This window comes from Vulpes lagopus, chromosome 6 (genome assembly GCF_018345385.1).
Source record: "Vulpes lagopus strain Blue_001 chromosome 6, ASM1834538v1, whole genome shotgun sequence".
In the NCBI taxonomy this organism is placed as follows: Eukaryota; Metazoa; Chordata; class Mammalia; order Carnivora; family Canidae; genus Vulpes; species Vulpes lagopus.
The window spans coordinates 9,020,963-9,036,429 of NC_054829.1; the positions used below are offsets into that span (position 1 = coordinate 9,020,963).

A 15,467-nucleotide genomic window follows, 5' to 3' on the forward strand; every position below is an offset into this window, starting at 1 on the left:
TTATACACTATTGTGTAACAGAAATGTAATATCAAATGGCAAAATTATAGAAACGGGAGCTGATTAATGGTCGCCAGGGGTTAAGGAGGGGATGAAAGCAGGGGAGAGGAGCAGCATGAGGGACCCTTGGAGGGTGGGAAGACCTGCATTATGATGGTGTCAGCATCAACATCCTGGTCGTGATATTATGCTCTATAGTTCTATAAGACATCACATTGGGGGTGGGGGTGGGGAACTGGGTAAAATATAGTAAAATATACAGGGGTCTCTCCGTATAATTTACCACAACTGCATCATCTACAATTGTCTCCTAATCAAATGTTTAATTTTTTTTCAAATGTTTAATTTTTAAAAACTGCTTATGGCATCCCCATCAGAAGCAGAAAGAATAGATTGGGTTGCCCATCGATGGGAGAAATATGGCAAGCCTCTTCCAGAAGGGTTTTATTGTTTAGGAATAAAGTTTGGAAAAAAAACAACAACAACAACAACAACAAAAAAGGAATAAAGTTTGTCCTCATGGAAGGGGAGGTGGGTGGGGGATGGGGTGGCTGGGTGACAGGTACTGAGGGGGACACTTGATGGGATGAGCACTGGGTGTTATACCATATGTTGGCAAATCAAAATCCAATAAAAAAATATACAAAAAAAAACAGTTTGTCCATTGTACTTAACATTTTTGTTTCCATTAGTACTTAATCCTTGGGATGGACTAACAGCAGTGTTCAATCATGCTAAACGACATTATTGTCTAATGCCATCAAGATTCACATTTTTTTTTTTTAACTGCTGGGAGGAGTCACTGAAAAATCATATTTTCCAATTCTCTCATTTCACAGATTCAGAAACTCAGAGGTGAGCCAAAGTTACACAGCTAACCAGCAGCATTAACCAGGACCCGGACCCGGTCGTCCCAGGATCGAGTCCTTGCTTCCAATCACTTTAGATTTTTATTTTATAAAAGCACAGTACAATTAGTGTATCTAGAGGAATATCCTGAATTACTTCCGTTTCCAAGCTTAGAGCCCGAGATGACTTACTGCCCTCCAGCAGGGGTGCCCCTGCCCAGGTATGGGGTGGCTGCTGCTGCTGGGCACACAAACTTACCCTGAGAACAAACCAGGCTGGCGGACCCCTCTCCCTACAGGTACAAAAATAGGACAAGAGTGGGAAGGGACAAAACTACTCTCAGAGGACTGGCTAGAAAGAAACCAGAGAAAGAAGCAGCTGGGAGCAGAGCCAGGATGAGAACCAGCCCTCCACACCCTCATTGGGGCTTCTCTGATGAGGGACCCCAGAAACGAGCACCCCGGTGTGAGCTTTTCGTTGCTGTGTGGCCAACAGCATTTATTTAAGTCATCATGAAGGGGGAAGTCAAGCTAGGGACAGGAAAATGAAAACCCCTGGGCAGGGCCCTCCTTCCTGCCATCTTGCCTCAGTTTACCCATACATACAACGAGGGGTTTGGATTACCCAGGAGAGCCACTCCAGCTTTTGTCCTAAGCTTTTTGTGGGGACTGAACACACAAACAACTAAAAAGCAGGCTTGCGAAATAAGGCTTGTCCAGATCGCTACCCCACTGCTAATGCGTAACAGACCTGAATCATTTCCCCGGGCTCATTAAATCAGCCCCTGCTTCCCCCTGGGGGGGGGTGGACATGCTGGCTGCAGAGGGGGGAGCAGGGAAGGAGCAGTCAAAATTTCACTTTTTTGGGAGACATTTTGTACGCTGCACAAACAGCCCCCACTGGCAAATGAGTCAGAATTTCCGAATGGCATAATTTTAGGGCCCTCCTTGTGGTTCCCTCTCTGAGCCACTTCTGAAAGGGAGGTCTCAGGGCGGGGTTTCCTGTGTTCAATTCCAGAGATGCTGCGGGGGCTCTCCCCTCCGTCCTTTGCCAGAATTTTCTTTCCGGAGCACTTTTCGCTTCCACTCCTTTCTGTAGCCGTGGGCCATGCCAAGGTGAGGTGAAGGTTTCGAGTCTCCCTAGCTGCAAACTCCCCATTTCTCCCACACTGATTACTCAACATTTTCCGCTCCGCTGTGGACTACTTTGGAGTGGCAGGAGCCTGCCACAGAATTAATAAAAAAAAATCAGGTCCTGTGTTTATGTCAGGCTTAAGAAGGGCAACGGGAGAGTGTCCTCACAAATCACCAAGCCCTCTAAAGTCAAAGGTAATACAACGGTGACAATAACTCTACTGAGATCTTCATATATCATATTGTTTATCACATATGTTTTCATCTATGGAATATTCTTGCTCCCCCCACTTAAGAGTTGAGAGAAGCCAGGATCTAAGAGGTTGCATGGCTTACTAGGGGTCTCTCAGTGAAGGAGTGGGGAGGGGGGCCCGGAATGTGGGCCTCGTAGCTTTGAGGTGGTGCTCTGGACTGCATGAGCAGGGAGATGGTCAGGGCATCTCTGTGCACACCCCTGTCCCGTTCAAGAGACAGCCCCGTGGACACAGAATCATTGCACTGGGACCTTGACCTCTGGCAGTAGTAGTAGCCTGTGCCTCACTCTCCGTATCCCCAGGGATTAGCACATAGTAGGTGCTCAGGAAATGTCTGAATAGCTGTATACCAGAATCTGGTATATAGCTGGTCGTGATCGTGCTCTGCCCAGAACAGCTCACACGAGCGGGGTGCTCGCACTACCAGGCGCAAAACCACTTAAGATGGACTCTTACGATGAGGCACCCTTAACAGAAGAGGAAACCAAGGCCGAGTAATGAGCAGAAAGTCGCCAACTCGGGCAGTTTGGCGCCAGAGCTCGAGCTCTTTACCCCAACTGTGCCAAACCATCTCTCACTCCAGGAAGTGGACTTCTGGTGGCCCGCTTCTCCTTCTTTCCAGCAGTGCCAAAGGGACCATCTGAATCCTTGAGCCAAGCACCTGACCTGTGTGCCTTAGTTTCCATCCTAAGACAGAACTAATTAAACTTTTCCTAACCAGCTGGAAAACCTTGGCAGAGAGGTAATGAGGAGATCCTTGTGAAAGCGTCTGGAAAGGCAAAGAGCATTATCCAAGTGCCAAGTATCATAATGGTTCATTGCTGTCTGTACCTTCAGCTTGGCTAATGTGACCCCTGCGACAGCCACTCAGATGGAGTCTGGGTGATAATGAGAAACATAATAGGACTTCTAGAACAGGTCAAGGGGAAGCATGGGAAAGGCCCTTTATGGGCCACTCCTATGACCCTGTGAATAATTATAGCTTAATGAACAGAGAGTTCTGAGTTAGGAGGTGTGGCTGACACTGGCATTCTAGCCCCAGCTAGGTCTACAGTGTGACTTCTGGGCTGTGGCTTTGCTCTCAGCTGGGAAAAGACACACACACACCTCCACACCTCCACCCCCCCCCCCCCGCCCCAATGCACACCCCAGTACTATCTGGCCCTGTTTGACAATTTAATCTTTGTCTTAGGACACTGATGGATTCCACAAATATGGATGGAGGACCTGCCAACCGCTCTAAGAAACAAAAGTGGAAGACGCCCCCTTGGAAGCAGTAGATCTGGGCCAGCTCCCTAATTCCTCAAGCTCAGCCTCCATTGTCTCATCTGCAAAATGGGTGAAGCCACGCCTGAACTGCGAAGCCTGGAGTCCCCGCAGGTACACAGCTCCACGAGCTGTGTCCTTAGCGGCTCTCCTCGCCGTCCAAAGGAGACAACCAATCAGGCAAACCTGTAATTACTCTGACAAAGATCAGGGCTGGGGTGGAGGGACAGTTCAAAGGGCCCCAGTGCGCTGGGAGCCAAAGGCACTTCGCAGATAAGATTCAGACATTCTGCTGCAAGGTTTAAGAGTTGGCGGAGCCTCGGATCAAGGGTGAGAAGAAGAAGGGTGAGAAGGATGCGGCTTTAGGGTGGGAGTGTGGCGCTGGGAGACTTTCCTGGGCCTTGCGTTGGTGGGAGGTCCAGAGGATGCTTAGAATTCACGTTGCTTGTGGCTCACGTACCCTGGCATCCTGGGAGGTGGTGGTGGTGGGGGGGGCTCCCACCTGAGCCCGGGCCGGAGATGGCGTGGAGGCTGCAGCACTGTGGGGTGGGAGGGACCGGATGGGGCGCCCCCACTGTCAGGCCAGCTGATAGGTGTCACTTCCTTCTTGGATTTCGCGCCTCCGGGAGGAGCGCCCTTGCATTTGGCCCCACCTTGGCTCTCCAGGGGGGCAAGGCCTGCGCCCCCCCCAGCCTTCTCCCCAAGTCCGGACGCCAGAGAAACTCGCTCCAGACCCAGCTTTCCCTGCGGGGGGGGGGGGAGGCAGCTCCGCGCCATCCCCAAGGATGAGACCCCCAGTGGAGGCGGGCAGGGGTCCGGACCCGGGCGGCCCCCGGCGGGGGGAGAGGGCAGCGGTGGGCGCGGGGCCGCGGGGGAGGAGGGGGAGCCCCAGGGCACCTCGTCCTCCCCGGGAGGGGGCTGCGATGGGCGCCCCGGGGGCGGGAGGGGCGCGCCGGGGACCTCGGGGGCGCGCGGAGCAGGGCGCGTCCTCCTCGGCCCCGGGGGCAGGGCTCCGGGGCGGGACCCCGAGGGGACTGGGCGGGGCTGGGGGCGAGTGTCCGGCCCCGCCCCGGAGCCGCCCGGGACGCAGGGAGGAGGGAGCGGGGCCGAGCTGCCCGCGGCGCCGAGCTCCTGCACGCTCCGGGCCGGTGAGTGGTGCGGGGCCGGGGCCGGGCCGGGGCCGGGGCGGGGGCAGGGCCGGGCCGGGGCGCTCGGGGTCGCCGAGAGTCGGGGGGCCCCGGGGAGGCGCGCCCGGCGCGGGGGCGGGGGCCCGGCTGACAGCTGCGGGCGGGCGCGCGGGTATTTTTAGTTTAAACCCAACGGTCCCTGCAGCCCGCGAAGTCCTCGAACCTTTCGGGTCCCCGAGCCCTGGAGGCCCGACCCCCAAGGGAAAGCCCCTAGATCCCGGGCAGCGTGTCCCCTCCAGGCTTGGCTCCGCCTGCAGCCTCCGCTGGGGGCCGCCGACCTGTCACCGCGGGCCGGGGCCCAGGACGGTCCTCCCGGGCCGGGGCACCCCCCCCCCCCCCCCCCCGCCCCGCAGTGCCTGGGACAGCCCGAGCCTCCCGCTGTGCAGCTTTGGGCAAACCCCTCTGAGGGCCTCTCTGAGCCTCATCCCTCTAGGCGGCTGCAGGGGGCCAAAGATCTCTTGCAGGGCCCACCAGCCAGCCCCAAAGGATTGCCCACTCCCCTTAGGGCCTTCAGATCTTGACTCCAGGCAGCAGACCCGGTGGGTGTAACCCGATGGTCAACTCAGAAGTGGTGAGTGTGCCCCGCGCAGGGCCGCTGACCTCTGCCTCAGAGCTATAAGGCTGCTGCCCGGTGATGATGAGTGTTGTTATTTGGTCACCTTGGCCCCCCAGCTCTGGCCCAAGGCTGCCCTGGGACCCTCTCCTAGGTTCCTGGTCTCTTTCACCTCTGAAGGGTCAACTTCCCCCTGGCACCAATGAGGGACCTGCTACAGCTCAGGGATGCCAGTGGGGAAGCCTGCCCCATCCCAGGTGAGTGAGGGCAGGAGGAGGCAGTGGGGCAAAGGGACTGTCCTCCCGGGAAAGGGAGCCTGTCACAAAATCACTGCCCTCCTGAGCTTGGCGGGACAACCTCCTTCATCCACCACGAAGAGAGAAAACAGGCCCAGAGGTGGGGAGGGACTTGCCCGGAGCGGGACGGGAACAGAAGCTGGCTCTCTCAAAGGGTCGGGCCCTGCCTCCTGCACAGCCAGCAGCTGCCCCCCCCCCCCAGGGGTCAGGAGCTGGGAGGCGGGAGGGCAGAGTTGATGCCAATGGGTTGTTTTGCTCTGTTTCCTGTAACCGTGCCCCAGCGGGGCTCCCTGACACGTGTGGGTCTGCACATTCCTCAGGCAGGGACCAGGCTGGGCTGCACGACAGCCACAGCTGTGCCAAGCCTGCTGGCCCCGGGGCGCTGTTTTCAGCTAGAGAGGCCCCTCTGAGGGCAGCTGGAGGGGGAGTGGGCTGGGAAGGCTTATTTCTGGAACTCCTGTCTTGCTGGGGGTCCCGAGGAGGCCTGAGGATTTGCCGACGGCACTGAGGGGAGGGGAGAGAATCCAGGCTCTGGTTTCTGCTTCAGGGTGCAGGCTGGCCCCCTGCAGGCACCCTTCAGGGTGAGGCTGAGCTCCTGTCTCCATGGGAACAACCCTCTAGGACAGCTGCTTTGCATGTTCTGTAGCTGCCGTGAACCTGTCCATGCCTGGGTGGCCGCTGCGCCTTGTAATGCTAAAACCTGGGGCCCGGACAGCTGGGGGATCCTGGCTTGGCCGCAGGGTGACTTCCGCTCTGGGGAGGTAAGACTGGACAGGTCCAACACAACCCCCTAAACACCCGGGGGCCCCCGAGAGCCAAGAAGGCGGCGGGGCCTTCCATGTTGCCCAGCTGTTAAGAATGGGGGTGAGCATGTTAGACCACCTGGGTCCAGTCCAGCCTTGGCCATGAAAAAGTCACTGCACCTTTCTGAGCTTGGATTTTCTTCTCCAGGAGACAGGGGTAGTGTCCCCATCTGGGGGGCTGTGAGCATTCAATGAGGTGCTCCATGAACAGCGTTTTGTATGGGGCCAGACACAGCATATACAAGCGGCTGTCACAGTTTATGATGATGGGGCCTGGCAGGGACACCTGAGTACCCCCTGCCCACCTCAGCTCTGCCCTTTCCTCTCCACCTTGAATCCCCATGTCTGTCCAGTGGCACGTGGCTGTGCTCTCCTGAAAGCTGGTCTTTGACCCAGGCGGAGAGATTTGAGAGGGGCCTGCCATGGGACCCCATGTGTCTGTGGGCTCTTAGAAAGCATTTCCTGTCTCTCCTATGGCCCTGACAGCCGCCAAGGCCACCACTGCTGGCCCATTTACAGATGAGACAGATTCAGAGGCCAGGAGTTGAACTCTGGGCTCTTGACTTGGTGTTCTTGCTTCCACCCCACAAGCGTGTCTCAGACAATAGCAGCATCGTGATCATTAGGAGAACAGTATTGACGAGGCAAGATTTTGGTCACCAATAAGACATTGGTATTTGCTGGGAAAGAGTGGATTTTGAACTTTTTCTCTCTGTAATGTTGAATAAGTAGCTCAACAGGGTCACCAAGAGAGGACCCTGGGAAGAGGAGATGGAGGTTTTGGAATTGTCAGCTGACCCTCTCCACCCCCAGGGAATCATTGCCTCTGGATGTGGAGAGGGCGTTCTGGGGGCTGGGCAGGTAATGAGCAGGTAAAAAGGGGTGGGCGTGGCGGATGACAGTCCCAGCAGCTAAAACCTCAGTTTTGTCATCTCTAAAATAGAGATAAGAGGCCCCAGGGCCTCCGTGTGGGGTTGCTGTGGGGATAAATGAGACAACTGGGGGCAAGGCTCAGCAGAATGCCCTGCAGAGTGGGAACACATCATAGGAGGAGTCACCCTGGTTTTATTAGTGATCCTCCTGATGTAACTGTAACAATGCACTGCCGCCTGCACCTCTTGCCTGGATTTCTAGGCTGCAGCCTCTGGCTGGGCAGGGAATCCCAGCATCTCCGCAAGGCTTTGAAAGGCCGGGCAGAGAGGTGCTCAAAACACAAACACTATGAGTTGTTTAGCGATGAGTACACGAGAAGTAAAGCAGTGGCAAAATGTGAGAAACGATCACCTTTAATGAGTCAGAGATGACCACTGAGGGGGGTGGTAAGAGGAGACTGGGGTGGGGTGTGGGGGCATGGATCTGTGACAAAGGAATTCGCCTTGTAACTATTTGTCAGGACATGTGTGTGTTTTATGTACACTTCTCTATGTAGATCGTGTTCCATAGATTTAAGTAGGTTTTATAAAAGGCAGGGGAATAGTGACCCCAAGTCAGGGTGGTTATCTTTGTTTTTTTTTTTTTTTTAATTATTTTTGGTAGGGTGGTTATCTTTGATGGGGAAGAGGGCACAGGGTCAGGAAGGAGCCAGCTCCACCCTTGGTGGCATCCATTATGCTGTTTCTTCTGTCGAGTGGCACGCTCGTGGGTGCTATTTAAAAATATTTTTTATGCATCATCATTTACAAATATATATTTGTTTCTATATATACATACACACACATACATATATTCCATTGTCTATATCAAATCTTACACGCAAATAAAATTAGAGGTAGTGTGAAACATTTCACAAAGCCCTCTTAGGAAATCACACTCTTCCCGTGGATTCAAATATTAATCCGGCTGGATTTAGAAAATAAAACACAAATCCTATTGTGTGACAGACACCTGACTTCTAATTCTGGAGAAATGACTCCCTCTTCTGAAGTCACACAGCTGGAAGACGGTGTGAATACGGCAATCTCAGATTATCAACAGGAGTTTCTAAAGTCTCGGGGTGATGATTTATGCAGATGAATCAGAAAATCCTGAAATGTTTGAGCTGGGAGGAACCTCGGGTCACCTGGACCGACCTGCTGGTTTTACAGCTAATGGAAGTGCCCCGGCCAAGGTCAACATTAGGCACATGGGCAGGAAGGACAGCTCACTCTGGGCTGCCACACCTGTGTGACTCTCATCGGACACCACCTGCCACACCCAGGCCACCACTGTGACAAGGGCCATGGCCTCTTACTCGGGACAGACAGGGAAACAGGTGTCATATCTGAGATTACACTAGTGTGATCATTTTAATTTTGAAGAGTCAGAAGAAAGCTACGATGTGCCGTGAGCCCACACTTCTAGAACTTAACACAAACACAAGCATCATCAAAGGACATCCGTAAGCAGTGCCCACACTTTCCTTTTGCTAGAAAACTCTCTTAGGACAGCCACTCACATCCTTCCTGTTCTCTGTGGGGCACACGTGATATATTCATCAGTTATCAGAACAACCTACTGCCGTGGGTATGGCTCCCTGCATTTTTTTCAGTTGGGGAAACAGGTTCAGAGAGGTTGAATGCCTTGCCCCAAATCCCGGGGCAGGTAAGTGATGGAGCGTGAGTCCCACCAGAGGAACAACTGAAAAGACGAGATCCTTTTTCGCGTGTGCTGTGTCACAAACGCATCCTTCACTCCCCAGAAGCTGCAATCCCCAGTGGCCCAGCCCAGCTGGCGGGTCGTGGGGACATGCCCTCCGCGAGCCTGGTTGGGTGGCGTCTGCCAACCGTCAGATCACAGAAGGCTCTGGAGGCTGATGGCTCTCACTGCCACGCCTTCCTCCTTCTGATCAAGCAGGGCTGCAGTGTGCTTGGATTTGGGGAATCCATCCCATTTTTGGCCCTGGTGCTTTGAACGCTCACTTCAGTTCCGGGCCACCTTCCTTCTGCACAAATCTAAAGCCTTCTTCGGGCCTTCCTGGTGCAGAGCGATCTGTCATGACCAGTGGGGCTCGGGATGCCAGGGGCCCCAGGACTGACATGTTAGGTGGTGGTTCTCCTGATGTGCAAGCGGGTGTAGAGGCAGCTGTTGTGTCAGCACATGTGCCCACCTGCGCAGTGGAGACCTGGGGCCGTACCCCCCTCCCCTGCTCTGTGTCCTGGGGCCAGTTGCAACACTGTGACCCCATTCATCATGGGCCTGGCAGGGCTGGTGGTGCCTGCCCACAGGGCAGGGCTGATGTGAGACGGAACTACGCAAGTCAGGCAGCTTTCAGAGGCTGGGGAACAAGCCCTCCCTGTATGTGCCTGCGGAGATTGTGTGTGTTTAGAAGTGACAGCTGCAGTGGAGAATGAGAGACTGCCACAGCCAGCCAGAGCCTTGGGTTCATCTCCCCCGAGCCTCTAACATTACCCATGGGGAAACAGTCTCTGCGAGTGGAAGTGACTGGCCAAGTCCCTCTGGTGCCTTGGGGCCGATCCGGGATCTGAGATGGTGTCTTCTGGCCCCTGGACACCCTTCCCAGCTCCCCTGAACATCTTTTTGTCTGCATTCTTGCTGTAACCCAACGTGGGCTGGTCGTGCGATGTAAACGGGGAGGCTTGTCTTTGGGCTTAGGCCCTCCGGCTCATCACCGAGGCCTGCACAGCATAGGTGGGCTCCTGGGCTCACTGGCTGGACTCTAATTAAGCCAAGAGTTTTATTTGAGGTCTGTAAAGGGCTGAGCCCCTCCCAAGTGACATTTGCTGAAATAATACAGCAGGCTGACTCACTGGGGTCACCTTTTCCCTTGTTTCAAAGCGCTGGCCCTATTGTGATGATGGGTGGCACCGGCCGGACCCCAGGCACGTTGACCTTCACTTGGGCCAGTTCTTCGAAGGGCCCTTCCTGCCCTTCGGAATGGGAGGCTGAAGTTAGGAGAGCTCGAAGGGGCCTTGAAGTCTGGCTGTCCTCTCATCCAAGGATCGCGTTCCCCCCCATTGGGTGTTGGGGGACTTGAAGTCATATCACAATCTGCCACCTATCCCTGCCAGTGGCACCCCTTGCTCTGAGGACTAAGTCCCAGGCCTCCAGGCTGCCCGGCTGGCATTTCAGGCTTTCTACCATCTGGGCTACCTCCTAGTCCCCCAAGGCTGAAAACCCATCCTAGACTTTTCCACCTCCTGACTTGCACTCCCCCTGTGACCTCTGCCCCCACCCTGCCCCCTCCGGGTCCTCCCCATCAACACCTGCTAGATACTTCCTCCTCCTCCTGGAAGCCTTCTTCAGGCCACCCAGTGGGGCTGGTGATTTGTTCACCTGTTCCCAGTGCACTTTCCATTTGGTATTTAAATTTCAGCTCCCGTGTTCATTCCCCGAGGATTGTGACCTCCTTGAGGGCAGAGATATAGGGGTTTTTCCTTGGCTCGTTATTATGATTTAATTAAAATCAGATCTTTTTTTTTTTTCCTTTAATCAGATCTTTCAAACTGTAGGCAGGCTGATGCCACCCTAATGAGCACCCCCAAATGAAGTGGACGGGGCAGACCCTAGTGATTTCCAGAGCACTTAAGAGAATGGTGGGCTCCAGGGTCCACACCTCCCTTTTGTGGCCCTGTTTGGAGATTGGCCACTTGGAGAGCTGTCCATTTTCCTGGGCTCTCCGGGGCCGGCGCTGGACCTGGAGCCTATCTGGGATCTGACATCTCTTGGCCCCTCTGGAACTCACGTCTGACGTCCATTCCTTCTCTGAGTATCTCTTGCACTTGCACTTATCACTACCTGAAATCATCTTTCATATTTGCTCTTGGGCTTATCGTCCATCTCCTCTGCTAGCACATCAACTGCATGAGGGCAAGGATTTTTTTTCTGTCCCCAGGGCCTAGGCATAGGAGTAGCTGCTCAATCCCTATTTATGAAATGGAAGAAGGAATGAATGGAAATACAAACTGACAAGGGGCGCTGGCTGCCAACCTGAGGGGCCTTGCACGCTTGATCGTGATGGCTGGCATCTGCCCAACACTTCAGAGTGGCCACGTAGCTCTGAGTGCTCTTTGCCTTTTCCCCCTCTCTATCCTCCCAGCAGCCCGAGAGGCAGGCTCTGAGGGTCCCGTTTTACAGAGACGTTAGAGGACCTGCCCTCAGCTACTGTGCAGTGGAGTTAGAATTTAGGTCCGATTATCAGACCCCCCGGCTCATGCAGGTAACCCCCAGCCTTCACTGGCCTTTCCATGTTCCCTGCTGGGAGTGCCCTGGGCAGGACGTGGTGAGTCACATCTAGAACTTGGGGCCTCCTCCTGGAGCATCTAGTTCTTTCTCCACAACCCACAGTGGCTCGCACGCTGACCAGCCATTCCTCAGAGGAAATCCTTTCTGTGTGGCCAGTATCACGTGGGTTCAGGAATGCCACAGGTTTTCCAGAGTGGGGGCCCACCCTGGAGCACCCCACCCTGACCACCCCGACCACACCCTTTTCTCCCTTGGTCCCAGGGAGCTCCGCCTGCGGCTTGCTCACTCGCTGTTGAGAACTTGGTGACCACAAGCTGGCGGTTGTAGGTTGGACATGAGCCAGGTGGGGGTGCCAGGTTAAATTCCTTTATTAGGGACTGGGTGGCAGTGGAGTCTGGCTTATGTAATTTGCCTGCTGATTTCAAATTCAACTTGGCTCCGAAATAATTTTAGAAAATAGATTTATAAAAGTTTCATTGGTGGCATCTCTTGTCCCCACTTCCTTCTGGGTAAAACCACCTGATGGGGCTGGGGGGCGGGGAGCAGTTGCTCCCAGCAGGCTTTGCTTGTTGATGTGCTCCTTTGGCGAGGTGAGAGGGTGGGCCCGTACATCCCCACATACATCCTGTCCCCTATAGGTAGCAGCGGGGTTGGTCATGCAGCTCCTCGCTGGAGCCACTTTGGTTTGGGAGCCAGAGGCACAGGTTTGTGGCTGGGATGTAGCCCCTCTGCTCTGGAAGCCATGTGCCTTGGGAACTGCCTTCCTTCAACATGCTGATGTCAACTGAGCTGGACGGGGGAGGAGGGCTCCAGAGGCACATCTGTGCCCTGTGGTTGGAAGCAATGTGGTGGGTAAGGTGGGCCCTTAAAACAGAATGTCCAATCTTGGAGCGGGGCGGTGGAGGGGTGGGGCATGGCTCAGTGACAGGGAAGCCCTGGGGCTGCAGGTGCACCAGCAGGGACCCTTTTATTTTGTTGGAGGGCAAGGTCATTTGGGACCTCAGCTCCCTTCTTTGTGAGGTCTGGGGACACACGCTATACTCTTCGCCATGCTGAGTATGTCTGGGCATGTGTTGCAAACTGAAACCCCCCATCTGGAGTAAGGGGTCATTAATATTGCCAGTTTAGCCCACAGACCAAAATGTCACTCGTCTGTGCCCAAAGACAGACCTCCTGCTTGGACCTTGTATACGAGGAATTACTTCCCAGCTCCCAGGGAGTGCTTGGTCCCAGCGGCTCTGGCTCTTCCATTTCCAGCTTCTCTGCGCACGCCCTGTTTCCTGGGGTGCTCACTAGATGGGGAAGTGACTTTGGTGGCAGTGTGGGTCACGTGCGAGGGAGCTGGCCACTTCCGCCTGCCTCTGGCCCGGCACTCACGGTGGTTGGATCCGCATAGCTGCTGGTGAGTCAGCCCTTGGCTCAGGTGTCCTTGGCGGAGGCCCTTGCTCTGGCTGGTCCCAGGGCTGTGCTGGGCAGAGCCTGCCCCACATTGGGAGACTCTTCTTGGGGCATACCAGGTGCAGGCCACATATGTACCTTGATCACTCATTTCCCTCCTAGGGTCCCCACCATCCCTAATGGCCAGTGTGATGTCTTTCTTTTATAGAACTGACTATAGGAAAAAGTCACCACACTAGGCCCTCTAGTCTCATCCCAGCGCTGAGCCTTGAGGTCCTCAGTACAGTACAGGGGTGTAAACCAGGTCTGAGCTTGGACTGAGTTTGGACGGGTCACAGAGAGGATGAATGTGGTGGCATGTCCTCAGAGCAGAGTGACAATAATTCCCTTCTCATCTTCCTCTCTCAATTCTCTTTGATTTTTTCCTTTTATCCTTCTGATTATGCAATGTTTTTCTAATCACCTGGGCTTCACGGTAGGCCAAGGTACAAATCTCTGGCCCCAGGGCTACTTATCTCTGTTTTTTAAAGGCTCTCTGGGTGATCTTGCTGCGAGGGGCTGGTTGAAAACCACTGGATTTTGGGTGGTGCCAGTCTGGCTCTAATGCTTGCCCATCCCTAACTATGAACAGGCCTCAGGCACAAGCCAGCAACAGCTTCAGATGGAGTTAAAGAAATGGTGTTGATGTGCACTGTATTTATCCCTTATGATGTTCTGTACATGGTGACCGATCCTCATTCTGGTTCTCTATTTGATGTCAAGATAAAAAAATTCTCCTTTTGAAAGAAATTTAACTTTAAATGGGTAGAATTAAAAAAAAAAACTAACGAGAAAAAAAATAATGAGAGTGGGCATCCCTAGCTGTGGCCAAAATCATAGGTGTGATGCACAGGTGGCCGAAGAATGTAAAAGCTGTAACTGGGTGACCTCAAAGGGCCCCTCCGGACCCCACATCCTGAGGATCTGAGGGGTGCTCACTGTGGACGGCCTGACAAAATGGACAGGTAGCCCAGACTGTTCACATCAGCCGCCTGGACCCAGGGGAGCCCTGGTTAGCAGATTCAGGGTTGATTGCGCATAAGGTCTCTCCATCTCGCTTTATGCAGTGACCCCGCCACCAAAGAGGCCAGCTGGTTCTCTCCATTGCAGTGGGTCTCTACCTCTCCTGCATCATAGTGGCATCTCGGGAATCCTCTTGTGCAGCACTTGGGGCTTCCCCCAACCTCTCCGGAGACATTGCTGCATAAACCTGGTGAAGGCAGAGTTACCAAGATGTGACTGCACAGGGCCCTGGCACCCCCATTGGCACGCGGGTGAACCAGGTCATGGAGCAAAGTGAGCAATCCACTGCCCCAGCAATGCTGGCCCCAGGCCCTGACTTCGCAGATGGAGAAGGGCTCTCACCCCTGCCCCCCCACTGCTTAAATTATCCAGGAGGGACGTAGCAACCCAACTTCAGGTGAACCAACCTAGCCCGGCCCCAGCCCGTGTTTTCTGCTTGTGTCTGGTGGCAGCCACCTGTTACCACTGGCAAACTGGCCCGAGTGCCTTTCTTTTAGGATTGCATGAAGTTCTTGTTGTCTTTTAACTGGTCAGCCCATTCCGGATATCGTGGATTGCATACTTGTTGCTGAAAGGAATGGTATGGAGTCTTCTAGATTTCCAGACGTCTCAGGAATGCTCTGCTGATAGGTGGGGGTGGGGTGAAGTATTTCTCTTGAGCGGATAAGTAGCATCGGCAAACCTTTTCTGTGAAGGCACAGATCCTAACTCTCTTTGCCTTGTGGGCCACACGGACTCTTGTCATTATTCAGTTCTTCTGTTGTAGCTAACGCTGCCGTGGCTGTGTGCCTATAAAACTTCGCTTAGGCACACTGGAATTAGAATTTCAGGTCATTTTTACCTATCATAAAATATTGCTCTTTCAATTTTCTTTTTTTCCCCAACCATTTAAAAACAGAAACATCGTTCTTAGCCGGAAAGCTGTATACTGAAACCGGCAATAGGTCACGGTTTGCAGGCACCTGTTCTAGAAGCCCCCTCTGCAAGGCTGAGCGGGTCTTGCAGATTTGAGCTAAGTCACTGTCCTAATCATTTCAGTTCTGAAAACTAGTTCGGAAACAGGTCTCGATCTTTTAAGCCTACTGGTTAGTAGGAACTAAGCCATGACTTAGGGCCGGCACTCAGCTAACCCTTAAGTCTAGTGTCGAGGAGGAGAGGCAACTGGAGGGAGAACATTTGTCCTCTGCTGGCTGTGCAACCTTAGGCAGGTGGCTCAGCCTCTCTGAGCCTCCCTTCTTCCATCTGGAGAGGCAAGAATAGTGGCCACATCAGTGAAATGATCAACGCATTTGATCACATACCAGGCACCCTCTCCAGGAAGGCCAGCTATGGCCTCCCTCCTCCTTCAGGAGCGCAGGTGGATGGGAGTACCTTTTCCCTGTAGCCAGCAGCTTGGCACAGCAGCACTTTACAGAGAAGGAGGCCCAGAGAAGTTACAGAGTTTGTCCAAGGTCACAGCTGATAATACATAGTAGATCTAGAGGG

The 15,467-nt window shown here is 54.1% G+C and overlaps 1 protein-coding gene across 3 annotated transcripts in view; it reads left to right on the forward strand.

The window, feature by feature from the left end:
- The first annotated feature begins 3,383 nt into the window (after nucleotides 1-3,383).
- The window catches only part of SYNE3 (spectrin repeat containing nuclear envelope family member 3), a 97,605-nt gene continuing 85,521 nt past the window's right edge, over nucleotides 3,384-15,467 (forward strand). The window contains exon 1 of one of the 3 annotated variants that reach the window (XM_041759170.1): nucleotides 3,384-3,832. The gene's annotated coding sequence lies outside the window, so the exon portion shown is untranslated. Of the gene's footprint in view, nucleotides 3,848-4,576; nucleotides 4,651-15,467 lie in introns of those variants that run through there. The other 2 variants (XM_041759169.1, XM_041759168.1) reach the window with 2 other exon arrangements.